Genomic DNA, 27383 nt, shown 5'->3' on the forward strand with positions numbered 1-27383 from the left:
TCTACAATCTAGTAGTTAGCATTTTTAAATGCTTACTCTGTGCCAAGTACTGTGCTAAATGGTTTACATGTGTCAGGATTTAATCCTCCCAACTGCAATATGAGGCAATGACTGTTATCCCCATTTTATAGATAAGTAAACTGAGACTAGGTAATTTGGCCAAGGCTACATAATTAGCAAGGGTCAGAAATGGGATTTGAACTCAAGCTGCCTGACTCTTGAACTCATGTTCTTATCTGCTACTTTTATTGCCTCCCTTCACAAATTTTTAGTGACTGTATGATATCAATGTACTATAATTACATTTTCCTAGTTATATATCTAGTTTGTAGGCTTTGAAATTTGAACCTCAAAAGTTCTTAATTAAACAAATTGGTGCCTGCTCTGTGCAGGAACCTATTTTAGGTACTGTGGGCATTGGTATACATATATGCGGTTATAGTCTAGTATTATTTGACCTTGTCTTATGCATTACATTCTGGAAAAACTGTGTATGTGAGGTGAAAATTTGTGTATATAATCGTGTTTTTTCCAGTTGTTTCACTATTTTAAAGGTGTAGTCCTCTGTAAAACATATTTTTCTCTTAAATAATTTGTAAGTGTTTAATAAAAATCAACAGTGAACTCAGCACTATTTGGTGCCTTCAGAGACTCTGCTTTGTGCATACTGAGCTATATTCTTTCATACGACACCTGCAAGAAAAGTTATTTAAATGAACACTTGACTTGACTTGTGATTTGACTTGTGATTTAGAATATGCATTTATGCTTATGTTGAAATAGGGTAGAATTACAGGGTTCATTGTAGAGAAGTCACATTTGTAATTCCGGAGGGGTTAGATAGCTTTTTGACTTTTTCTGTTCCATGGATCAACTTTAGTTACTGCTCTTTTCTCTTTGAGAGATAGAGAATATCAATTTAATAGAGGAACCTAGGTGCTAGACAAGTGTCAGCTGCTCTAGTTGGTTTGAGCTTTATTTTCAAGTTCACCTGCTGGATTTCTAGATACTGGTTAAAGTAAGAGAAAAACGTATAACTTAGAACCCTCTTTGCTTAATTATGTTATTTTTATTTTTATATGTTTTAACCTCACATAATGACCATTTTTTTATTGTTGTTATGGTGAGAACATTTAAGATTTACTCTCACAGCATAGTTTCTTTTTTTTTTTTTAAATTTTTTATTGCGGTAACTGGTTTATAATGTATAAATTTGAGGTGTACATCATTATACTTCTATTTCTGCGTGGATTACATCATGTTCACCACCCAAATACTAATTACAACCCATCACCACACACATGTGCCAAATTATCCCTTTTGCCCTCCTCCCTCCCCCCTTCCCCTCTGGTAACCACCAATCCAATCTATGTCTCTATGTGTTTGTTTGTTGTTGTTATTATCTACTACTTAATGAGGGAGATCATACTGTATTTGACCTTCTCCCTCTGACTGATTTCACTTTGCATAATACCCTCAACGTCCATCCATGTTGTCACAAATGGCTGGATTTCATCGTTTCTTATGGCTGAGTAGTATTCCATTGTGTATATATACCACATCTTCTTTATCCATTCGTCCCTTGATGGGCACTTAGGTTGCTTCCAAGTCTTGGCTATTGTGAATAATGCTGCAATGAACACAGGGGTGCATGTATCTTTACACATTGGTGTTTTCAAGTTCTTTGGATAAATACCCAACAGTGGAATAGCTGGATCATATGGTAGTTCTATCCTTAATTTTTTGAGGAATCTCCATACCGTTTTCCATAGTGGCTGCACCAGTTTGCACTCCCACCAGCAGTGTATGAAAGTTCCCTTCTCTCCACATCCTCTCCAACACATGTTGTTTCCTGTCTTGTTAATTATAGCCATTCTGACGGGCATGGGGTGATATCTCATTGTAGTTTTGATTTGCATTTCCCTGATAGTTAATGATGTTGAACATCTTTTCATGTGCCTGTTGGCCATCTGTATATCTTCTTTGGAGAAATGTCTGTTCAGGTCTTTTGCCCATTTTTTAATTGGGTTGGTAGTTTTTTTGTTGTTGAGATGCATGAGTTCTTTATATATTTTGGAGATTAATCCCTTATCAGATGTTTGGTTTGCAAATATGTTCTCCCAATTGTTAGGTTGTCTTTTCGTTTTGTTGATGATTTCCTTTGCTGTGCAGAAGCTTTTTAGTTTGATGTAGTCCCATTTGTTTATTTTTTCTATTGTTTCTCTTGCCCGGTCAGACATGGTGCTTGAAAATATGTTACTAAGACCGATGTTGAAGAGTGTACTGCCTATGTTTTCTTCTAGAAGTTTCATAGTTTCAGGTCTTACATTCAAGTCTTTAATCCATTTGGAGTTAATTTTTGTGTATGGTGTAAGGTAAGGGTCTACTTTCATTTTTTTGCATGTGGCTGTCCAGTTTTCCCAACACCATTTGTTGAAGAGACTTTCTTTTCTCCATTGTATGTTCTTGGCTCCTTTGTTGAAGATTAGCTGTCCATAGATGTGTGGGTTTATTTCTGGGCTTTTGATTCTATTCCATTGATCTGTGTGTCTGTTTTTGTGCCAGTACCATGCTGTTTTGGTTACTATAGCTTTGTAGTATATTTTGAAATCAGGGAGTGTGATACCTCCAGCTTTGTTATTTTTTTCTCAGGATTCCTTTAGCTATTTGGGGTCTTCTGCTGTTCCATATGAATTTTAGGATTCGTTGTTCTATTTCTGTGAAAAGTGTTGTTGGAACTTTGATAGAGATTGCATTGAATCTATAGATTGCTTTAGGAAGTATGTACATCTTAACTGTGTGAATTCTTCCAATCCAAGAGCACAGAATATCTTTCCATTTCTTTGTGTCTTCTTCAGTTTCTTTCAGCAATGTTTTGTAGTTTTCGGTGTACAGATCTTTCACCTCTTTGGTTAAGTTTATTCCTAGGTATTTTATTCTTTTTGTCACAATTGTAAACGGGATTGTATTCTTAATTTCTCTTTCTGCTACTTCGTTGTTAGTGTATAGAAATGCAACTGATTTTTTTATGTTGATTTTGTATCCTGCAACTTTACTGTATTCGTTTATTACTTCTAAAAGTTTTTTGGTGGATTCTTTAGGATTTTCTATATATAAAATCATGTCATCTGCAAATAGTGACAGTTTCACTTCTTCCTTTCCAATTTGGATCCCTTTTATTTCTTTCTCTTGCCTGATTGCTCTGGCTAGGACTTCCAGTACTATGTTAAATAGGAGTGGTGAGAGTGGGCATCCTTGTCTGGTTTCTGTTCTTAGAGGGATAGCTTTCAGTTTTTCACCATTGAGGATGATATTAGCTGTGGGTTTGTCATATATGGCCTTTATTATGTTGAGGTACTTTCCTTCTATACCCATTTTATTCAGAGTTTTTATCATAAATGGATGCTGTATCTTGTCAAATGCTTTCTCTGCATCTATTGAGATGATCATGTGATTTTTATTTTTCATTTTATTAACGTGGTGTATTACGTTGATTGATTTGCGAATGTTGAACCCTCCCTGCATACCTGGAATAAATCCCACTTGATCATGGTGTATAATCTTTTTAATGTATTGTTGTATGCGATTTGCTAGTATTTTGTTGAGGATTTTTGCATCGATGTTTATCAGTAATATTGGCCTGTAATTTTCTTTTTTTTTGTTTTGTCCTTGTCTGGTTTTGGTATAAGGGTAATGTTGGCTTTGTAGAATGAGTTAGGGAGCTTCCCCCCCCCCCCTCAGTTTTTTGGAATAGTTTGAGAAGGATAGGTGTTAAGTCTTCTTTGAATGTTTGGTAGACTTCACCAGGGAAGCCGTCTGGTCCTGGACTTTTATTTTTGGGAAAGTTTTGTTTGTTTTTTTTTTTTTGTGAGGAGATCAGCCCTGTGCTAACATCCGCCAATCCTCCTCTTTTTTTGCTGAGGAAGACGGCCCTGGGCTAACATCTGTGCCCATCTTCCTCTACTTTATATGCGACGCCGCCACAGCATGGCTTGCCAAGCAGTGCGTCGGTGCGCGCCCGGGATCCGAACCAACGAACCCCGGGCCGCCGCAGCGGAGCGCGCGCACTTAACCGCTTGCACCACCGGGCCGGCCCCTGGGGAAGTTTTTGATTACTGTTTCGATCTCCTTACTGGGATTGGTCTATTCAAATTCTCTATTTCTTCCTGATCCAGTTTTGGAAGGTTGTGTGATTCTAAGAATTTATCTATTTCTTCCAGATTGTTGAATTTGTTGGCATATAGCTTTTCATAGTATTCTCTTATAATCTTTTGTATTTCTGAGGTGTCTGTTGTAATTTCTCCTCTTTCATTTCTGATTTTACTTATTTGAGCCTTCTCTCTTTTTTTCTTGGTGAGTCTAGCTAAAGGTTTGTCGATTTTGTTTATCTTTTCAAAGAACTACCTCTTGGTTTTATTAATTTTTTCTGTTGTTTTTTTAGTGTCTATTTCATTTATTTCTGCTCTGATTTTTATTATTTCCCTTCTTCTACTGATTTTGGGCTTTGTTTGTTCTTCTTTTTCCAGTTCCTTTAGGTGCATTGTTAGATTGTTTATTTGAGATTTTTCTTGTTTGTTGAGATAGGCCTGTATTGCTATAAACTTCCCTCTTAGAACCATTTTTGCTGTATCCCATAAATTCTGGCACGTTGTATTTTCATTTTCACTTGTCTCCAGGTATTTTTTGATTTCTCCTTTGATTTGTTCATTGACCCAATTGTTGTTCAGTAGCATTTTGTTTAATCTCCACATATTTGTAGCTTTTCTGATTTTCTTCCTATAGTTTTCTAGTTTCATACTGTTGTGGTCAGAAAAGATGCTTCATATTATTTCAATCTTCTTAAATTTATGTAGACTTGTTATGTGGCCTAATATGTGATCAATCCTGGAGAATGTTCCATGTGCATTCGAAAAGAACTTGTATTCTTCGGCTTTTGGATGGAATGCTCTGTATATATCTACTAGGTCCATCTGTTCTAGTGTGTCATTGAAGGCCAATGTTTCCTTATTCTTCTGTTTGGATGATCTATCTATTGGTGTAAGTGGAGTATTAAAGTCCTCTACTATTATTGTGTTACTGTCTATTTCTCTTTTTATGTCTGTTAATAATTGCTTTATATATTTAGGTGATCCTACATTGGGTGCGTAGATATTTACAAGTGTTTTATCCTCTTGCTGGATTGTTCCCTTGATCATTATGTAATGCCCTTCTTTGTCTCTTTTTACAGTTTTTGTTTTAAAGTCTATTTTGTCTGATATGAGTCTTGCTACCCCAGCTTTCTTTTCATTGCCATTTGCGTAGAGTACCTTTTTCCATCCCTTCACTTTCAGTTTGTGAGTGTCTTTAAGTGTGAAGTGTGTCTCTTGTATGCAGCATATATATGGGTCTTGTTGTTTTATCCAGTCAGCCACCCTATGCCTTTTAATTGGAGCATTTAGTCCATTGACATTTAAAGTAGCTATTGATAAGTATGTACTTACTGCCATTTTTTAACTTTTTTTTTCCTCAGTGTTTTAGTAGTCCTTCTCTGTTCCTTTCTCCTTCTATACAGAATTGATGGTCTCTTTAGTTTGACCTCTGTCTGAAAGCTCTATTCTTTAACTCCCCTCCTCCCTCATTTTATGTTTTTGATATCATATCTAACCTCTTTTTTGTGCATTGTATCCATTACCCTCTTATCATGGAAATAGATAATTTTTCCTCTTTGTGGTCTTCTCTTTTCCCCTTCAATCAGTCCCTTTAACATTTCTTGTAGCACTGGTTTCTTGGTGACAAACTCCTTTAATTTTTGCTTGTCTGGGAAACTTTTTATCTCTGCTTCCATTTTGAATGATAACCTTGCTGGGTAGAGTATTCTTGGCTGTAAGTTTTTTCCTTTTAGCACTTTAAATATATCATGCCACTCTTTTCTAGCCTGTAAGGTTTCTGGTGAGAAGTCAGCTGATAGCCTTATGGGGTTTCTTCTGTATGTAACTTGTCTTTCTCTTGCGGCTTTTAGGATTCTCTCTTTATCTTTAATTCTGGACATTTTGATTATGATGTGTCTTGGTGTGGGCCTCTTTGGGTTTATCTTGTTTGGTGCTCTCTGTGCTTCCTGTACCTGGATGTCTGTTTCCTTCCCTAGGTTAGGGAAGTTTTCATCTATTATTTCTTGAAATAGATTCTCTGTCCCTTTGTCTCGCTCTTCTTCTTCCAGGACACCTATAACACGGATGTTAGTGCGCTTGATGTTGTGCCAGATGTTCCTTAGACTGTCCTCACTCTTTTTAATTCTTTTTTCTTTTAGCTGTTCAGCTTGGGTAATTTCTTCTAGTCTTTCATCCATCTCGCAGATCCGTTCTTCTGTATCCTCTACTCTGCTTTTGAGTCCCTCTGGTGAATTTTTCATTTCCAGTATTGTATTCTTCATTTCTGATTGGTTCTTTTTTATATCTTCCATTTCTTTGTTGACATTCTCGCTGAGTTCATCTGTTTTTCTCCCCAGATCAGTGAGCATCCTTAACACTCTTTGTTTGAACTCTGTCGGGTAGCTTGCTCATTTCTGTTTCACTTAGTTCCTTTTCTGGGGTTTTGTCCTGTTCCCTTACTTGGAATGTATTCCTTTGCCTCCTCGTTGTTATTTGTTTTTGATGGCAATTTTGCTGATCTTGCTATAAATTTTGTATTAAATAGAGCATTTAGTTGACAGTTTTATTGGAAATGTTCATTATTTCACTGACCTTGAATGTAGTTGGTATTTGGTTACTCGGTGTAACTTCTATACCTGGTCTTTTTTCAGTGCTCTTGTATTTATGTTTTATGTCAGTCATAAGGAATTTCACATATAAAAAGTAAAAAGTAGGGGCCGGCCCAGTGGCGTAGTGGTTAAGTGTGTGCACTCTGCTTCGGTGGCCCGGGGTTTACAGGTTCAGATCCTGGGTGCGCACTGATTGTCAAGCCATGCTGTGGCAGTGTCCCAGATAAACTAGAGGAAGATGGGCACAGATGTTAGCTCAGGGCCAATCTTCCTCAGCAAAAAGAGGAGGATTGGCGATGGATATTAGCTCAGGGCTGATCTTCCTCACACATACACACACAAAAAGTAAAAAGTAAAAATAATTACCATATCATAAAATACCTAGTTAGTGTTTGTATTTCCAGTTATTTTATAAATGCTGTAATTATTACTTTTTAGTAAACTTTATTTTTTAGATCAGTTTTAGATTTACAGAAAAATTGCGAAAATAGTACAGAGAGTTCTCATGTACTCCACACCCAGTTTCCTCTAATATTAACATCTTATATTGGAATGGCACATTAGTTACAGTTAATAGACCTATATTGATACAATGAACCTATATTGATACATTATTAATAACTGAAGTCCATACTTTATTCGGATTTCCTTAGTTTTTACATAATGTCCTTTTATTCTGTTCCACAATCCCATCCAGTGTACCCTATTACATTTTGTTGTCGTGTCTCCTTAGGCCCTCTTAGCTGTGACAGTTTGTTAGACTTTCCTTGTTTTTGATGACCTTGACAGTTTTGAGGAGTACTTGGTTGGACACTTCCACAGAGTGTCCCTCTGTTGGGATTTGTCTGATGTTTTTCTCGTGATTAGACTGGCCTGTGGTTTTGGGAGGAAGACCACAGAGGTAAAGTGCCAACTACAGTCATGCATCCCTTAACAGTGGAGATACATTCTGAAAAATGTGTTGTTAGGCCAGAAATGTCGTCCGAGGTTTATAGAGTGCTCTTGGGTTCTTAATTAAGCTGCTGCAGGGAGGTGGCAGAAATTTCAGCAATTTCGTCATTTTGCGAACATCATAGAGTATACTTACACAAACCTAGGTGGTATAGCCTGATACACATCTAGGCTATATGGTACTAATCTTTTAGGACCACCGTCGTATATGCAGTCCATTGTTGACTGAAATGTCACTATGCGGTGCATGACTGTATTATCATCACATCATTTCCAGGGTCCATAATTTCAACATGACTTATCATTATTGCTGTTACCTTGATCACCTGGTGAGGTAGTTACTGTTTGTCAAGTTTCTCCACTGTAAAGTTAGCCCCCACCCCACTTCCGTACCATAGTCTTTGGAAGGAAGTCACTGTGTGCAGCGTACACTGAAAGAGTGGGGAGTTATGCTCGTCCTCCTCATCAGCGGAGTGTCTATATAAATTATTTGGAATTGTTCTGCATGGGAGATTTGTCTTCTCTATTTTTAAATTCAACCATTTATTTATATCAGTATGAACTCAGATATTTACTTTATACTTTGGGTTATAATCTACTACTACTTTATTTTCTTGCTCAAATTGTTCCAGCTTTGGCCATTGGAAGCTCTTTTATTTGGTTCATTTGCCTCTTTGACTTGACATAGCTTCATCTTGGTTTTTTTTTTTAAGGACTTCCTTCCTTTCTGGCGCTGTGGGATGCTCCAGGCTCATCTTTTATATCTCCTACCCCAATCCAAGAATTAGCCATTTCTCCATGGTGCCCTTGTTCTTTTCATAACTATTATTTTTTTAATAGCTTTATTGAGATACAATTTACATACCATGTAATCACCTATTTAAAGTGTACAATTCAGTGGTTTTTAACGTATTCATGGAATTGTACAGCTTTACTACAATCAAGTTCAGAACGTTTTCATCACTCCAAAAAGTAACCCTGTACCCCATTAGCAGTGACTTCCAATTCCCTGCATTCCTCTTCTTCCACTCCCCTTGCCCTAGATAACCCTTTCTGTCCCTGGATTTACCTATTCTGGACATTTCATATAAATGAAATCATACCATATGTGGTCTTTTGTGCCTGGCTTCTTTTACTTAGCAGAGTGTTTTCAGAGTTCATCCATGTTGTAACTTGTATCAGTACTTCGTTCCTTTTTATGGCTGAATGATATTTCGTTATCACATTTTATTTATCCATTCATCATTTGATGGTTATTGGTTTGTTTCCATTTTTCCACTCTTATGAATAATGCTGCTATGTCATTTGTATACAATAATTATTTTTTTAAAGTTTTTGTTTGTTTGAATCTGAATTAAGATCTACACAATTGGTTGGTATGTGTTCGTAGGTTTCTTTTAAGCTACAATTATCACCGCCCCCCCACCTCCCTTTATTCCTTGTAATTTATTTGTTGAAGAAACAGGGTCATGTGTCCTGAAGAATTTCCTCTCGGTTGAGTTTTTTTTTTTTTTTTTTAATTTGGTCTGTATAGTTTATTTTTTTGTTTTAAATTTCAGGTGTACATCATTATATTTCAATTTCTGTGTAGATTACATCATGTTCACTATGCAAAGACTAATTATTAGTTGAGATGTTGATTGCATCCCCATCGTGTCTCTTACCATATTCCTCTGTCCTTTTTATTTTTTTCTTAATTGATAGTTGATCCATTTCAGTATTTTGTTTGGTTTTGTTTTGTGGGACTCTCACATAGGTGGTGGTGATGGTGTATACTTTCCTCAAGAGGCATGTAATGTGTGGTTGAGTCTGTTTCCCTATTGCTGGTAGCCACCAGGCTTCAGCAGACTGTTGCCTGTGGGTCATATCTGGTCTGTGGCATGTTTTTGTACATCCTATGAGCTAATGTTGGTTTTTACATTTTTAAAGTGTTAAAAAAAAGAAAGTTATAAACAAAGGAGACTATGTGACAGAAACTGTATATAGCCTGCAAAGCCTAATGTATTTACTATCTGGCCCTTTTAAGAAAAAGTTTGCTGACTCCTGGGCCGTTGATTTTTATTGCCCAGGACTGTTAATTCATTAGGGGTTGCAAAATGGTGATACTGTATCATTCCTTCATTATTAGGGGCAATACTACTGTAAATAGAACTTTAATCAACAATTTTATTGCCATGAGCAACAGTTTGATTAGGAAAAATGCTTAATTCTTTCACTCTTACATGCCACTTTTCAAAATAATGATTTGGTTCTGTAACATTCTCCAAAGGCGACCAATTAAATTTTTTTTTTGAGGCCATTATAAAGTAATGGAATTCAGCATATTTGAGTGTTCTAATTTATTGTATTATCATTATTGATACTTAAATGTTTCATATTTGGCCAGTAAGAGCCTCTGAAATCTTTTGGGGTGACCCTCGTAGTCATTGATATCTTTTTGTTTTCTAGTATGACAAGATGTTCCAGATTCATCTCATGTTCCAGTTGCAAACCTGCAATTAGCCAGTTTTTTGAAGGTTCTTTTGTGTGGAAAATGGAATTGAGAGCCAAAATCTGGGTATGGGAAGTACTCACTGCTTACTGGCCATTATTACTAGGCCTTTTCAGTGAAGTGAGCTAGGAAATACATATTTTTTAAATAAATAAAATACAGATTCATATTGGTACTTACAATAAAAATTGAAGGATGCATGGTTTTTACTTAATCTCGTTGATTTTGTATCTGTATTACTTTTCTTCCACACTGAGAATCCTGCTCTCCATGATGTCAATGGAATTACTTATTTGCCTTATCCCACAACACACACACACACACACACACACACACGCACACACACACACCAGTCTCAGAATAACGGTACCAATAATAACTGCAACAGAATGGTTATTAAAACGGTTTAAAATGTTTTGCAGTTCTTTTGGTTCTTAGGGCATATTCCACTATTATGGTTTGGTTATTGTGGTCTCAAGTTCTCTTAGACTAGTTCCTCTCTGTGTGGTTATACTGACAACTGGGGATTCAGATTTGTTTTCATTTCTGCTTTCAATTTTTAGGGATTTTTAAAATTTAATTTTGTTTTTTAATTATGTAAAATATTATATGGTCCCAAAATCAAATCTATGAACAAGTTCTGTTCAGAGACATCTAGCTTCAATTTCTGTCTCATCTAACCATATTTCCTCTCCCTATGTGGATTAAAAATTGTGTGTGTGTGTGTTGATTAATATCCCACCTTTCTTAGATAAATATACCCACTTTTCTCCAACCTTGATTTTTCTCACTTAATTTATTCTAGAGATCACTCCATGGTAGAATATAAAGTTATTCTGTGGTTCTGTTTACAACTGCATAGTGCCTCATTGTGTCACTGTACCATAGTTTGTTCAGTGTGTCCCTCATTGATGGACATCAGAGTTGTTTCCAGGCTGTTACTGTAAGTAGTGCTGCAGTGAAGGGTCTTTCTTGTACCGATTTTCATATTTTGGCCAGTGTATCTTTGGGATAGATTAATAGACGTGGGATTGCTAACTCAAAGGGTAAATGCCTATGTAATTGTGCTAGGTGTTGCAGAGTTTCCTCAGTAGTGGGTTTGCCATTTTGCATTTCCATCAGCCTGTTTGTCTGTACTTTGCCTACAGAGTATGTTGTTAAACATTTGGATTTTTGCCAGTAGGATAGGTGAGAAATTGCATCTCAAGGTACTTTGAATTTACATTTCTCTAATTATAAATGAGGTTGAGCATCTTTTAAAATGATTAAGGATCATTTGCATTTCATTTTAGCAACTAATTCTACAGCTATGTGAAAATGATATGCAGTTATAGTAGTGTGGAAAAGTCTTATTTTACTCCCACAAATGCATTTACAACTGTTTGGTTATTTTATATAGAGATATATATATTTGGCTTCATTGTGAGAATTTTGGGGCTGGTGTCTTATCCTTCTGATACTATTAACGTCTTTCTTGGATTTTAGAGGCTTCCTCTTTTCTCTTCCCTCCCCAAGATTATTTCACATCAGAAGTGTGTTATCAAGAGATTAAGAGCTCAATTTCATGAATTAAATATGAATATGAATTTGTCTGTGACTTAATATGACAGGTTACTAATGCAGGATTGAGTTAACAAGCTTTTGAACTCAGTTTATTTCCATCAGTTAATACAGTTGAATAGAAGAATTCTAGAACTTGGTCTACAGACCTTGTGAGACTATGACATGATTTTTCTGAAACATCTGTTTATTTTGCAATGAGAGTTTGTGCAGTCACAGTATCCTTTGCAGAAAATAGCTTTGATATCATAAGATTCATTATTAAGGATTATTAGTCTTGTGTTCTTTTTTGCATATATTTAGGTTGTTAGATTGTCGTATGGGATTTCATAAATATTACTTCTGTTAGTGAAGCTGGTGGCAACAAAAGCTTTCAATAAATTATTCATATGTTATTTGTTTTCTGTGTTAAAGAATTAACGCATCTTTACTCAGAATTTTTTTTTTTTTTTTGTGAGGGAGATCAGCCCTGAGCTAACATCCATGCTAATCCTCCTCTTTTTGCTGAGGAAGACCGGCTCTGAGCTACCATCTATTGCCAATCCTCCTCCTTTTTTTCTTCCCCAAAGCCCCAGTAGATAGTTGTATGTCATAGTTGCACATCCTTCTAGTTGTTGCATGTGGGACGTGGCCTCAGCATGGCCAGACAAGCAGTGCGTCGGTGCGCGCCCGGGATTCGAACCCGGGCCGCCAGTAGCGGAGCACGCGCGCTTAACTGCTAAGCCACTGGGCCAGCCCAGAATTTTGTTTTTTTAGCTGAACTTGGTAGCAATATGTAGACATTTGGTGGTATATTCGAATAAAATCTGTAATGCTTGTTTTCCATATGAGAAAAGTACTCTATTAGTGATATTTAGAGCAACATCAGCTCTCTGGAACATAGCTGATTACTGAAGAAAAATGGAAAAGTAGCTTTTAAAAATGTTAAATAATTACTCTTATAAAATTGCTGCTCTTTCAAGATGTGGTCCACTGAATTTTATCTCTATTTCTCTTGTTCACTGTCTTCTGTGTACTTACTCTTCACTTTCATTCATTGAAAACTTCAGGTGTTTTACAATCTTCCTCTCCATTCCAAGTTACCATTGTTCTGGATAATTTGAGTGTCTGTTTAACTTACCTTTAGAATATCATCTTCAGTTCTTTGACTTTCTCATTTCCAGTGACTTCACTTTCATGCCACGTCCAGCACCATCTTCCATGACTGTACCCTACTCCTTGTCATCACTCAGCAGTGCTGAAATACTGAAATAACATCCCAGTCTTGCCACAGTCTCCTGTGGTTCCAAGTTTCTCACATTACGTTGGCACCGTTTTTACACATCTCAGTTCACTCCTGTTTATTTCCTTCCCTGTTAGATTCCATTGACAACCACTTGCTGATATCTTCATCCTTCTTACTTCATTGTCAGTTTCTGCTCATCTGCCTAGAAAAATTCATAAGTGTCTTTGCTTCGGACTCTACAAAATCGCGTTCTTATGTTTGAACTTCTTTAAGTACAGTTGCCACCTTAACTCAGCTCTCAATGCAGCCCAGTAATCCTGTTTCCCTTTTTAATGCTCTCTTCCATTCTGACTGCAGTTACTTCAGATGTTTACCACTACCTGTCACTACCTCTTACTCTTCCCAACACCCCCAGCCTACCTGCACCGTCAGCAGTTGTACTTACCTCATACTTTAGAGACTATACAAGCAATTAACAACGACTCCCATAACTCTTACCAAGCCCACCCCTATTCTCACCCTTCCTTCTTGTTACAAGTGTCCTTCCTCTGATCCAAAATTAATCCTCCTACGTGTCTTTTTTTTTTTTTCCTGTGTAAGATTTGCCCTGAGCTAACATCTGTTGCCAATCTTACTCTTTTTTTGCTTGAGGGAGGTTAGCCCTGAGCTAACATCTGTGCCGGTCTTCCTTTATTTTGTATGTGGGTCACTGCCACAGCATGGCTTGACGAGTGGTATAGGTCCGTGCCTGGGATCTGAACCCGCAAACCTGGGCTGCTGAAGTGGAGCACACAAACTTTAAGCACTATGCCACAGGGCTGGCCCCCTACATGTCTTTTTTAATATAGGCATTTAACACTTGAAATTTCCCTCTAAGCATTACTTTAGTTACAGTGCACAAATTTGACATGCTGTATTTTCCTTTTCAGTAAGTCCAAAATATTTTGTAATTTCTCATGTGATTTCTTCTTTGATCTATGGGTTATTTAGTAAAGTATGTTGCTTAATTTCCAAATATTTTAGGATTTTCCAGATATCTGTTATTGATTTCTAGTTTAATTCCATTGTGGTTAGAAAACATACTCTGTACATTTTCAGTCCCCTTATATGCACATTAGTAGTCATCCACAGATTCAAGGGGACTCTTCTGCCAAGCTCCAGAGTTTGTTTTTTTCCTCTTTCTCTCTGCGGCTCCCTCCTCTTTGGTACTCTGCCCTGCAGATTTTATTCACCTTGGCCTCCCCAACTCTGATCTGTGTCTCTTCAAGTCTGTGAGACTGTGGAGCTCTCTTTGCTTTCCCCTTCCTCATGCTGAGGCCTGGAAAGGTAGGATATCTACAGGCTGTAAGATGGGGTAATTTTAGAGCTCACCTTGTTTGTTACCTTTCTCTCAGAGGTCACAGTCCTGCGCTACCTGTTTTCTAGTATCTGAAAAACATTGATCATTGATTTTGTCCAGTTTTCTAGTTGTCTAAGACAGGAGGGTAAGTCTAGTTCTTGTTACGTCATTATTGCCAGAAGCCTGGATCCTAATCTTGTCTTCTTCTTGCCTGACTCTTCTGTTTCCCCCTCTCTACTGGTTCTTTCCACCTTTGAACATGCTCAAGTTTCTCCTCTATTACAAAGAATATAAAAGATCAGATCTCTTTATTTACCAACCTATCTTTCCTCTACCTTTTACAGCCAAACGTTTTGAAAGTGGTCTCTATATTGTTGCTTCTCAGATGTTTGTGGACTGGCAGAATCTACATCACCTGGATACTTGTTAGAAATGTAGAATCTCAGGCCCCACCCTAGAACTTGGAATCAGAATCTGAATTTAACAGTATTTAACAAGGTGATTGGTCTGCAACTAAAACTTGAGAAGTGCTGTTCTACATTTTACAGGCTCTGTTTCTTCATTTTCCATCTTGTTCTTGAGTACACTGTACTCTGACATCTGTCTTCACTACTCCACTAAATCTGTTCTTGCCCAGGTCATCAGTGACCTTCTCAATATATATCCAGTGAATGAGTCTCCATCTGTATTTTACTCTTAGTAGTTCATCTTCCTCCTTGAAATATTCTGGGATGCCATGTCTCTTGTCCTCTGACCTCTGTGACTTTTGCAGGCTTTTTCTCTGCCTTTCTCTTAAATGTTGGTGTTCTGCAGAATTTGGCCCTCAGCTTTCTTTAGATTTTACATTTCTTAGTCTATCTCATTTTCTCTTAACTTCAGTTTCAACATGTATCTCCATCCTGAATCTCAACTGAGTTCCAAGTCCGTATGTCCTCTACATCCATGTCACATAAGCACCTAAAACTCTCCACGTCTATAGCAGACACCATGATCTCCCCTACTGTGTGCTTTTCCTCAGTGACTGATACCTCCATTCAGCCATTGTCCAAGCCAGAAACTTGTCAGTCATCTTTGACTCCTCAATTGCCCTTACTCCACATTTACTCACCCCTCACTTCAACATTTAATCTTTGTCCAAGGCTTATTGATTTGACCCTAAAAATTCATCAAATCTGCCTATTTCTCCTAGTCACTATTGCTGCTTTCTTAATAGAACTTCATCGTGTTTCAACTGAGATTACTGCAGTGGCTTCCTGACTGGTTTCCCTATCTCCAGCCTTGTTCTCTTCAAACTCGTCTCCATTTTGCAGCAAGAATGATCCTTTTAATAAGAAGTAAATTTGACCTTCTCATCTTAAAGCCCTTGCCAAATTTCTTAACTTAGCATATAAAAATCCTCATGATCTGGTCCTTGCCCATCCAATTCTGAATTTCTTTGTGGACTTCACCCTTTCCACTGCCACTTTGTTTCTAGCCCTTGGCGCCTGCTGTTCCTTTGGGTGCATTCTGTTCTTCACTGGCTGGCTCTTACTCATCCCTCAGGTTCTGTGTTAATAATCACATTTTGCATGACTGTCATCCCTGACTCTCTCGGCTAGTTTGCCTCTCTGTGTGCACCTTGTGCATACTCTGTCACGGCTCTCACCAGATTCTTCTGTGGTTGTGTTGGTGTGAGCTGTGAGTGTATCATTGTGTGTCTCCACTGTAAGCACTTTGAGGGTAGGTACTAGTGTCTTATTGTTGTAACTTAGATGCTTAGCATCCTTCATTCATTCAACAAATATTTATTAAGCAACCACTATAGATGCCAGGCAAAGTTCTTGCTCTCATCAAACTTATATTGTGGAGATGGGAGTGGGTTGGGGTGGAGTGAGAAACAATAAACAACAAAAGAAAAATTTTTTGTTCTTATACACAATAGATCCTTAGTAATATTTTTGAAAGAATTAATGTATAACTTATTATTTTAAAGAGCCCTTGAAGCCCAGAAATCTTTGATGTTATTGTTACTTACTTAAGCTCTTGAAACTCTGCTCTCTAAATATGTGTAATATACCTTTTTGGACCTAGTGATCTGTGGTAATTAGGTTATTATTCAGAGCCTTTTACTCTACCTAATCTTAGTTTTGTTTTATCTAGTTTCCCTGAATGAAGCTGAGGTAATCAAAGGCTATAAGAGGCATACTTTCAAATTCATCAGAAATAGCAGTGAGAAGTAATGTTTAACTTTAAAAATAGAAAAATAAAATAATAAATTATATTCTTATTAGGAAAGGATATGTTACGCTCATTGTTTTTTATGAAGGTCAAGACCTAGATCCTAAAATTAGAAAAGTTTCTCCTCACATAGCTAAAATGTAGATTTGATAGTCAATAGGTTAAGTTTTCTGAAGTTGGCAGAATAGTTGGAACACTTTTCTTAAAATACTGTCACTTTATTAATTTATAACTTTTTAATTATGTGAAAATGTGATATTAAATCTATTTAAAAATCTTACCCAGAGTATCAATTAAGTTTTTTTATTGCAAGCATCACAAATTTTAACTAAAGCAACAAAGAAATTTATTAGAATGATGTGGGGTAGCTTAAAGGATCAATGGAAAAGCTAAAAACTAAACTAATGTCTTCGGTTTCATTTAGGCCAAAGAGATTATTTTTCTGTAAATTATAACTCTTTTGGGTTATATAATTAATACCACGTGTCTGAATTTTCTTGCATCCTTACGCCTAAGAGTATATGCTGCATGTTACATAGTTTCTGGTGTATTGTAATTACTTAGACAATCAATAGCCCAGTGCGATGTTTTTCTCTCAGTATTTTAATATTGCAAAAGTATATAGGAATAAGGACATTTTCCTACATAACAGTACCGTTAGTCACATTTAAGAAAATTAAAATTAATTCAATATACTCAAAATTTCAGTTCACCCAGTTATTCCTTAAATGTTTTTTGTAGCCCACGACCCAATGAAAATTCACTTATTGCATTTGTTTTTGTCTCTTTAGTCTCTTTTCATCTAGAACAATCTTTTTGCCTTTCTGTTCCGTGGCATTGACGCCTTTTGGAAGCGTTCAGGGCAGTTGTCTTATAGAATGTCTCACATTCTGGATTTGTGTAATTATTTCTTGATGCTTAGATTTAGGTTAAATGCTGTTAGCAAGAACATCCCATCAGGACTTATATCCCATCAGGTTGTCTTACTACTGGTAGTACTGAATTTGATCACTTAGTTAGGGTGGTGACTGCCAGATCTGTCCATTATGAAGGTATGTTCCTCCTTTGTAGTTAATAAGTAATTTGTGGATGACATTCTGAAATTGTGTGACTATCCTTTTTTCAGAAACCTTCATCTGGTATTTTGAGCATTCATCCATAATGCATTGATTATTACTGCAATTTTTGATTAAAAGTTTCTAAAAAGTTTAGTTTCTAAATAGACATTTCTGAGTAGATGTTAAAGAGAGGGTAATAATTGAGGCTGATAATTGCTTAAAATCCTTTAATATTTGCTGTTTAGGTAGTAGACCATTTGTCTATATTTGACAATCAGAAGAGCTTTGTTTTGATCCCTCATATCTACTGTCATGATTCATAATCTTTTACCCTTTGCAGAAATAATGCAACTTTTTTTTCTTTAGAAAGAATTTGCTTGTTTATTTTAGAGCATATTAATGAAGGGAGCATGGTCCAGTGCAGCACTATTCAGTAGAAATATATTACAAGCCACATACATAATTAAAAATTTTCTGGCTACCACATTAGAAATGTAAAAATAAACAGGTGGAACTAATTTTAATAATATATTTTATTTAAATGAATATATCCAAAATATTTTAACATGTAATCAGTATAAAAATTATTAATGAGATATTTTATATTCTGTGTGAGTATGTGTGAGTGCTAAGTCTTCTGAATCTGGCGTGCTTTTTATACTTAAAGCAAATCTTAATTTAGTTTAGTCACCTTTCAAATCCTCAATAGCCACATGTCACTAAGTGGCTTCTGTATTGGATAGTGTAGGTTTAGTGGTTATAATCTTAGGCACAGGGCAGCCAGACTAACTTGGTTCAAATCTTGCCTTCTCCATAGCTAGCTTCATGATTTTGGGCAAATTATTTATTTTCTTTGTGGCTCAGTTTTCTCATTGTAAATGGTGAAAATAATAATTCCTATTACTAGGGTTGGAGGATTGAAAGAATTAATACAGGCAAAGCTCTAGAACAGCGCCTGGCACATAGTAACTGTTTAGTGAATGTTAACCTTTAGACTTGGTCCCGTAATTCGCATTCTGTCTTAGAAGTATCCTTGTATTTTGTTAGGGCAGGTAGGACTAGATCTTGGATCCCTTGACTTCTGTTTTATAGCTTGCTGTTTCTTAACCTCAGTCTCTTCCTTTACCTCTTCTGTGGTGACTTTATAAACCCGTAAGATGAGCTAGATTTTCCAGGACGGTTTTGATTTCAAGTGCTCTCTCTTCTTGTTAACTATAATTCATTGAAATGAAGGGGAGAACCCAACAACTCTGCAAATGGCAATGAATTAAGGAAAGATTTATCATTATTATTAAAAAAAAAAAACCCCACAAAAGATTGCAAAACATTGAGAGCTACAATAGACTGAGTTGTTGCCTTTCTCTTTGTAAAACCCACAAACACCTCTCTACTACAAAGCCTTTTTAATTGTAGCAGTAAGATAAACCATTGGCATACAAAGTAGAGCGATCTTGAATATTCATGAGTGTGGTTGTATCCAGTTCAGAGTTATTTAGAATGTGTTTCAAATTAGATGACTATCCATTTTTATATTAGGTCAAAGTGATTGTAGATGATTGGAAAACAAGTATTTAATGAAGCTTTACAAAAGAGACATACTGTTTAAAAAGAACTTGACAATTTACTGTAATAAAACATTTTGGACTCAGAATAGTACAGGATTACTCATGGTAGAAAAATATGATACCACTTAACAATCAAAGACATATTGAACTGCAGTGTAAAACAATGTTGTGATTCAGATCTTTGGATTGCATCTCCAAGTTAATTTTCACATTATATTATAATTTAGCTCATATTTTCATCAGTATAATACACAAAAGTGGAACCGAAAAATACTGTTGTTTCAGAAATTCAAAAAACTTTGCATCAAGTATTGGGTGAAAGGTCTTACTTTTAAGAGAGTCTTGTGGCCACAAATAACAAAGTTGCATATAAGATGTTTTCGTGAGGCCCGGCCCTGTGGCTTAGCGGCTAAGTGCTCACCGACACTGCTTCTCAGGCCATGCTGAGGCCACGTCCCACGTACGGCAACTAGAAGGATGTGCAACTATGACATACAACTGTCTACTGGGGCTTTAGGGAAAAAAAGGAGGAGGATTGGCAATAGATGTTAGCTCAGAGCCGGTCTTCCTCAGCAAAAAGAGGAGGATTAGCATGGATGTTAGCTCAGGGCTGATCTTCCTCACACACACATACAAAAAAGATGTTTTCGTGAAAGTTCTGTATAGTTAATGTGAAAATTTTTACATTTTTCTCATCTACCAGAATGAAAGATGACCAATTCAGATTTTCTCCCTGTTTTGAGCTGAAGTATCACTAATATCGCTGACATGTTAAGACTGTAATAACATACTTTTTCTAAGAATTGTTTTAGAGAATTTCCAGGTAACTGTTTAGAACATTGGTGGTATTGCAGGTTATCAGATTGTACCTAGTCTTCTTGCCAGTCGTGTATAAGTTATTATAAAATATTAATATTAATTATTTATGATACTTAAAAAGTGATATTAAAACACTTTTACAAAGGACAGATTTGAAATCATGTAAATATAAACTTTTTGAGACTGAGGCCGATCTTAGGAAAAACAGTGAAGATCTGATGTTACACAAATTCACTAAGAATCACTAATACTTTATTCCGTCTTGTCCCAGCCACCTTACTGACCTGTGGGATCCTGAAAAGGATACAAACAAACAAAACACAAAAACAAACCAAGGTACAAATAGCAAGTAGCAATGGTAAACCTAAGGTCATTTTAATAGTCTCTTGTAGTCTAGCCTCCTAGTGGGGAAGATAGGCCTTAAAAACAGACACAGAAAGTTAATTGCTGAGAAGAGCACATATAGGGCAGGGTAGGAGACCAGGACCTTTTCAGAAGTAGTTGTTAGAGAAGGCCTCTGTAGAAGTGACAGTGGGTTGAAACATGAAGCTAGCTATGTGAGGGAAGAGTGGGTGCGGAGCGCGTGTTCAGGCAGTGGGGACAGCAAATGCAAAGACTTTAATATTGGAAAGAACGTGGTTTGTTCGAGAAATTGAATAATGCGGCCACATTGAGTTAGAGGGAAGTGTGATGTGAGATTAGGTTATAGAGAGGCAGGAGCCAGATCCTGTAGCCCTTTTGGAAGGCCAAGGAAATGAATTTGGAATTTCTATTAACTATAACGGGAGCTGCTGAAAGATTAGGCAGAGAAGAAAGATGGTCAAACTTGAGTTTTAAAATCACTTAATATTATTTTACACATAATTGTCAAAATGTGATTAAAAGTAAAAAAATAAGGTCCGTATTATTTTATGTATAACAATTTCTAAAATGTGATTGGTGAAAACTAAAGTGCTAGATGTTAGCCATTTGAGGGGGAATATTGTAGGCTTTTGAACTATGAATAGTTGCTATTTTTTGAGGACCCGTTATCTGCCAAGCAATGAGGCAGGTGCTTTACACACGTCTTCACAGACATTCCCTTGAAAGATAGGCGTTATTTTTTCCTGTTTTATAGGGGAGAAAATTGTAGACACAGAGATAAATTAACTAGCATAGCAGAGCTAGGAGTCAAAACCATGTCTGCTTGACTTCATTTGACCAAAGTTTTTCTCACTCTGGCTGTTTTTTGGGGGTAGAGGGGAAAGGAGGAAGGCTGAAAATTGAAGAAAAGGAAGGTACCCTTATTATAATAAATACTTATTGAATAAATGAATTCAGATGTTTTTCATTTTGGGGAGTGGTTGGGAAGGTAGATGCTGTAAATTAGAACAATCAAAATGAATTTCTCTCTTAGGACATTGTGATCCTGAAAAACAATTTCAGGTCCAGCTTTGATTAGAAGTTGACATTCACTGTTTTTATGGCATACCTGTACCATAAAAGTTTTTCAAAGCATATATGTTTATCAGATAATTAAAATAATCCATATAATATTAACAAGTAACCACTTACTTTACTTGAAATCCCCAGGAAAGGAGTTCTGCATGCTCGATAGATTTAGTCTTTGGAGGAGTTAGCTGTGCAAGGCAGAGAGGGCCTGAGTTCTGGAGCTGGGAGCATTAATTGTTATGTAGCAAAACAGGGTCGGAAACATTTGTTAACTCTCAAGTGTTACTTGTTCTTAATAACGTGAATGTACTTGGTTGAGCCCTTTGTTAAATTATTTTAACTTTCTAATTTTTAAACTTTTTGATTATAAATTGAGAACTTGAAGCAAGAGAACCTCAACTGTATGGTGAAAGTGGACACCATAGGATCAGGAAGGATGAAATGTAGGATTTAGAGACTGACTGGATGGGATAGGTTGGTCGAAAGTAATGTTATGAAAGTAAAAGAAACATGAAGTCCTTTCACATTAGTCTCTTAGCTTATCATGAAGAGAGAATTTTCCTAGGATGTGTAACATTATACAGAATGCTTACATTTTTGGGTGTATTAAAATGCTTGCTTATCCCTCTGTCCTGCATTTCTGCTACTATCAAAACTTTGAACCTCTTTGGGCAATAAGACAGATTTCATTTTATTTCTGCCAGTATTCAAATACTGTATGTTATTTTTTTACTCTGGGTACAATAAAATTTAATATTATTATAAGCCACACAATTAAGATGTGTAGTGAGATGATTTGTTGATATCTGGAGGTGGAGAGATTACAACTGAAATAAGTTCCCTGTGGATATTTTCCTTTCATAAGATGGAATTCTATCAAGGAGTGTGAAATATTTTATCAAAAAGTGAGGAATAGTCTATCAAGAAGTGAGAGCTATTCCATTAAGAAGTGAGAAATTTGTAGAGACCTGAGAATGTAGAATAGATCAGACAGGATCATTAAGCCTATTTCAGAATAATTTGTACAGTGACTTTGCTCATAGTAAACTAAAATTAAGCAAACTTAAGTAGATAGGGAATCAGGACCCTGGTGAGAAATATAGGACAGTTTTTATACACAGTCAGCTTTAGGGAGTGACTGTCTGTTAACTAGGCTACTGTGTTAAAGGAAAAGTAGTTAAAGAACGTGATGATAGATCTTTTAAAAAATAATCCTCTGTTCCCAGTAAAGGATTATTCACCACCACCAACAAAGTTTTTTTGTTATTAAAAAAGAAAAAGATGACAAGAAGAATGCATAAGCAATTGTTCGTATTAAAAAAAGTAAGCAATATAGAAATCTGTGGAGTAAAAAGCCTTCTCCTGTATGCTCTCCATCAGCAGCTCAATCGCACTACCGCTCTCCCAGGAGAAACACTGTTAACTGTTCAGTGTGTATTCCTCTAGACTTTTCCCTACTTATTTACATTTAAATATATGCATACACGTATATATGTACATGTGTCTATATATTATAAGCAGGGTCATACTGTAACATATTTCAAAACGTGAATACTTTTTATTTAATGATATATATATATTTTGACCATCTTTCAATCTCAGTATACAAATATATCCCAGGCTTCTCATACTGACCCCTCCTGTGCAAACTATATATAAAAATAAAAATAGCTTTATTACTGCTTAAATAAAAAATATTTTTTATGTAAAATATTCAGACAATACCAAAGATGAAAGAAAAAATTAAAAATCAACTGAAATCTCACTACCTGAAATAATCCCCCTTTTGGCGACTAGTTTCTTAAGCATATCTCTTTAGGTATTCACACAAGTGTAAACATACACCCACATCTACCACATACGTATGTGTGATATTTGTATGTGGATTACATACACAAGCTGATTTTTATCACAAAATTATTTTATACGTGCTTGGGAATTTGTATCTACCCCTCTCTGCTTCTCCTGCCATCCTTCCCCTCCCAGTAACCAACAGTAACAACCTGGTGCACATTTTCCTTCCTTTATTAATGCTCATACAGTCATATGCATATGAAATGAAATAATTTACACTTATCTGCATTATTCCTTTTGCACAGAACTCATTCCAGGTGAGTTGACTAAAAGTTCTAAGGCAGGAATCAGTAACTACAGTCAATGGATCAAATCCATCCTGCTGCCTGTTTCTGTAAATAAAGTTTTATTGGAACGTAGTCTTATCCGTTTTTCTATTGAGTGAGGTGACCTTTTAAATTCTTTATCTGTTATATGTGGTATATTTTCCCCTAATCTTATCTGTCTTTTGCTTGATTATGGTATTGTCCCATAAAAAAGTTGTTTTTTTTAATTTAAATGCAATGATGTGAAGCATAGCTATCTTTTCTAACTTTGATGTTCCCTGTTTTGATTTAAAAGGTTGCCAAACTCCAGGGTTATCCCTGTATTTTCCTAAAATTTTTATTACTTAAATTTTTTCATAGGTCTGGAATCTATTTTTCTGTATGTAGATGAGTGGCATTAGCTGTAGTGTGGTTAAGATCGGCAGACTCTGGTTCTGTTATTTACTACCTGGTGACCTTCGACAAGTTAGTTAACATTTCTGTGCTCCAGTTTTCTCTTCTAAAATGGGAATGATAATAGTACCTATCTCGTAAGATAGTAGTGAAGGTTCAATGAGTGGTATGTAGAGAATGTTTAGAACAGTGTCAGATACATAGAAACAAGTAAGCATTTACTATTATTACGTGTTGTGGGTAGGCGTCTCATTTTTTCCCGTATGGATAACTGTTATCCTAGTAACATTTATTGAATAGTTCATCCTTTTCCCCAATTGATGTAAAATGTCATCTCTATTGTGTATGAAGTTTCCAAATATACATAGCTCTATTTGGGGACTCTCGAGCCTGTTATGTGGCTCTGTTTATCCCTGCTCCAGAGCCATAGTGGCTTAATTACTGTAGCTTTATAAATAGTGATAACTGATGAGTGCAGTCCTTTTACTTTGTTCTTCTAAATTATTTTGGCTTTCTTTGCTCTTCTATGTAATTTTTTAAAAACTCATCAAAATTTCTGAAAACTCTGTTTGTTAGTAAGTTTTATCATGGAAGAGAGTGATACTAATTGGCTAGTGTTGGAATGGAACCTGTGGGCTCATGAATACCTTAAGCAGTGGAAAGTTTTAGAAGTTTTTAGTTATGTAATCTAAAGATTGAAACCATCCACTGTGCTCGGTGGGCACTGGGAATATGGTGAATAAAAAAGCTGTAGAAAGATAGTTTTAAGTCTCCAGTTCCCAGACTGTACCCTGAGATACCCCAGGGCACCTCAGAGAACTCCCAGGAGTATTTCAAACTTTTCTAGGGAAACACAGCGACATCTGTTGGACACAATGCAAACTTAGGTCAAAGTAGTTCACAGATTCAACATTTAATTGTGCTACCTTCATTTCAATGCTGTGATATCTTTGTGAAGTTGAATTTTTGGTGGTCACATTGATGAAAAGCAAGTACCTCACAAAAATCAGTGTGGAACAGAAAATGAGGGTGACAGTATCCAATCTGATTTCAAGGTTTGAGAAGTTGTGCAGTGCCCAGGAGGTGCACTCATCCCATAATAACTAACTGTGGTTATTGAATGAAATTAAAATATTTTTTCAATTTATGTGTATTGCTTTCTCAAAAGGGTACTAACTTGTTAGGACATAAATATTGATTCATTTGTTTGAACCTAACTATTCAATAAACAGAACTGTTAGATATTTCTTTTAACCTAGGGAATTCATGAAAAAAATTACTGAGAAAATAAGGGCACCAGGAGCCAAGAAACTTTGGAAACCTCTCTGCCTTGACAAACAAGTTATTACGAATATTTAAGATTAAGAACATTTCAAGTGCTGTGTAGGCAGAGTACTGGGTGAACTAATCTTGTCTGGGCGCCAGGGACTAACAGCATTTCTGAGAAAGTGATATTTAAGCTGAGCTTGAAGGGTCGGGATGGTGGTGGGAATAGCTTGTGTGAAGAAGGCAGGAGCTGTGGGAGACTGACAGGAGCGCAGCCTTGGAGGGTGAGGGGAGAGGGATGCAAGGGGGGCCAGAGAGTAGGCAGAGGCCCGGTCACATGATGAGGGGGAAGTACGGTTAAGAAGTTTATTTAGATTTTTTTTTTTGTAAAAGTCAGTGGCAAGCCTTTGTGGGATTTTAAATGAAGGGAGAATATCTTAGGTCACTGCTTGCTTACTGAGGGAATAAAATACAAAGATGATATACGTAAATATTTAAGTAACGCTGTATTCCAAGTAATATAAAGTGGGTGTTTTTGGTAAAATTTTAAAGTGCCTTGATTTTGAAAGGCATTTGTAAACTTTACTATGAGTATAATTGAGTATAAAATATTTCCTATGAGTATAATGAGTATAAAATATTTACATTGGTGTAATTAGTTTTTTGTTTTTTTCACATGGCAAATATTTTGTCTGAATTTTAAAATTAAATTTATTTGTCTTGCTTGTTAATATATGCAATAAAATATTTTAAATTGTTGATTTGCACATTTTGACTGCCAATCTGTTACATACATTTGTCTCTTTTAAGTTCCTGCGTTGTTTAAATTGGGTGGTATAATAAAGATTTAATAGTTATACAGGACAGGAATAAAAGTAATTTCTCTTAGTTTAGCTATAATTTTCTACTCCCCTGAAGTTTATATTTTGATTTTACTATCATACCAGTAAATTAATGCAATATAAAATTTGTTATGGTATTAAGAGGCAAATTATTGCAGGTTACTTTGAAAAATTCCTAAGCTTATTTTCAAGAGTTTTAAGACTTGAAGAATTGATTTTATATTCATCAAATGGGGATGGAGACCCCCTTGTGGTGTTTGGGAAAGAGAGATTAGTCTATCTGGAATTTGCTTGTCATTGTTAAGTATAGGAAAACTTTAAAACAAGTGAATATTATTTCCTTCCCTCTGCCAGTGTTTTGTATTTATTTAGGACCATTCTTTGATTATGTAATAAGAAGTTAGTGTCATCCTTAAATTCATAATGTAAATAAATTATAAATAAAGGGGTGTGTAGATATATTTGAGAATCAGTGTTGATTTAATTTATTGGACTAAGCCTCCCTGATTGTGCAAATAAATCTGATTATGAATTAAGTTGTTCAAAAGGGAGTTGGTCAGTAGTTGTCTTGAAGAAAAGAGGTAAAGCTTTAAGTTGGAAACCTTTCTCTGGCTGAGAATATAAGGTTTATAGCAATGTTTTCTTTAAAATTATGTTCTTCCCATGTTCAAAGAACTGGTCAAGGACTTAGAAAAATTAAACTGATCCCTCCTGTGTTCTTTGCATCAAAATGAATTCTAGATGAAGATTAAATATAGAAAACGAAACCACTAAAGTACTAGCATAAAACAAATCTGACATTTTTTGTAATCTTGGGATAGAGAAGACCTTTTTAAGTATAACGTTTAATTTTATGTAGTTAAAATTTATTTCTTATGACAGAAATTATAAAGTCAAAATAAAATATTTGTAAAACGTGATTGCTATGCCCAAAGATTGCTTTTAAGTCAATAGGATGAATAATCCACTAGAAAAATGGACAAAGTGTATGTATAGTGAATTTATGAAAGAAATACAGCCAGTAAACATAGAAAAGATACCTTATTATAACAAAGAGTCATTTCCATTTTCTGCCTCCTTTGTGTTCCATAGAAAATTTCACTTTGAATACAATAATTTAAAATATTTGTGCTGACCCAGTGGCATAGTGGTTGAGTTCACGCGCTCCACTTTGGTGGCCTGGGGTTCGCAGTTTCGAATCCCGGGCACGGACCAATGCACTGCTTGTCAAGCCATGCTGTGGTGACATCCCATATACAAAATAGAGGAAGGTGAGCCCAGATGTTAGCTCAGGGCCAGTCTTCCTCACACACACAAAAATAAATAAATGAAAAATAAAATATTTGTAAATCCCATTGTAGGGTTTGAAA

At 35.9% G+C, this 27383-nt stretch overlaps 1 protein-coding gene across 4 annotated transcripts in view; it reads left to right on the forward strand.

Moving 5' to 3' along the window:
* NEO1 (neogenin 1) overlaps positions 1-27383 on the forward strand; it is a 226811-nt gene that overhangs the window by 43477 nt on the left and 155951 nt on the right. The gene's annotated exons all lie outside the window — the stretch shown is intronic.

Source organism: Diceros bicornis, chromosome 5, assembly GCF_020826845.1.
Source record: "Diceros bicornis minor isolate mBicDic1 chromosome 5, mDicBic1.mat.cur, whole genome shotgun sequence".
Lineage (NCBI taxonomy): Eukaryota > Metazoa > Chordata > Mammalia > Perissodactyla > Rhinocerotidae > Diceros > Diceros bicornis.